This window comes from Priapulus caudatus, unplaced genomic scaffold, assembly GCF_000485595.1.
Source record: "Priapulus caudatus unplaced genomic scaffold, Priapulus_caudatus-5.0.1 Scaffold2437, whole genome shotgun sequence".
Lineage (NCBI taxonomy): Eukaryota > Metazoa > Priapulida > Priapulimorpha > Priapulimorphida > Priapulidae > Priapulus > Priapulus caudatus.
In genome coordinates, this window is record NW_014579498.1 from 42,968 (window position 1) to 44,086 (window position 1,119).

Sequence of the window (1,119 nt, forward strand, 5' to 3'; positions counted from 1 at the left end):
CGTTCTACGTGTATGATATGTCTTGTATGTTATGTCGCGCGTAGATATCTCATTACGGCGTGTAACGCGAGCACTTCATGCTAAATATGTTCGCGATCATGTCTCGATAAACGTACGCCATGTTTTAGCGGCGACCGTGACGATGATGATGACGATAGCAGCATCGTAAACAGCTATCAGTATTGCATGTCGATGAGTCGTCGTCTGGTTACCGTGCATGGCTTCATAGAGAGAGGGAGAGGCTGACATAAAGTGACATGTCGGGATGCGGAGAGAGAGATAGATAGAAAAAAGGAGAGAGCGAGAGTGCTAAAGGGAGAAATAAAGAGATGAGAGGGAGAGGGGTGAATCGTCATAGACAGGAACTGAGAGGTGGGGCAGAGGCAGGACGGAAAGAGATAGAGGGCAGAAAGAGAGAGACAGCGGAGGGAAAGAGAAAGAAGAAGTGCACGCGAGAAAGAAAGAAAAGAAGCACGAGAGAGAAAGAGAACGCGCGTGGGAAGGAAAGAGATCAAAATAAATTGAGTGCGATAAAATGAGCGAGCGTGAGAGCTCTCACGAGAGAGAAATCGAACGAAAGATAGGAGGATAAGAGCAAGAGCGACAGCAAAAGAAAACATGAAAATAGATAGAGCCAGAGAGCGTGAGAGCGAGAGACACTAAATAAGAGAATGAGAAAACGTACGAAAGAAGTACGAAAGGCAGACAGAGCGAGGGAGAGAGAGAGAAAGAGAGAGAGACGGAGAAAGAGCAAGGGAGCGAGAGAGAAAAAAGAAAGAAAAATAGAAATAAAGAGAGAGAGAGAGGGAATGTACAAGAGAGCGAGAGAGTGTGAAATAGGAAGAGATGGAGGGAGAGCGAGAGGGGGAGTGAGTCAGAGCGAGAGAGAGCAACATAGATAAAGAAAGAGAGAGAGAGAGAGAAAACAAAAGATAACAAAAGAGAGAGGGGGAAAGCGAGCACGAGAGACAGGGAGAGGGAGAGGGAGAGAGAGAAAGAGAAACAGCGCGAGAGAGAGCGCGAGAAAGAGGGAGATCGGGAGAGAGAGACAAAGAGAGAGAGAGAGGGAGCGAGAGAGAGAGGGAGCGTGATCAAGAGAGAGAGAGAGAGAGAGAGAGA

At 47.5% G+C, this 1,119-nt stretch overlaps 1 pseudogene; it reads left to right on the top strand.

Annotated features, from left to right (window-relative positions):
* Positions 1-535: 535 nt before the first annotated feature.
* The window catches only part of LOC106818696, a 3,404-nt pseudogene continuing 2,820 nt past the window's right edge, over positions 536-1,119 (top strand).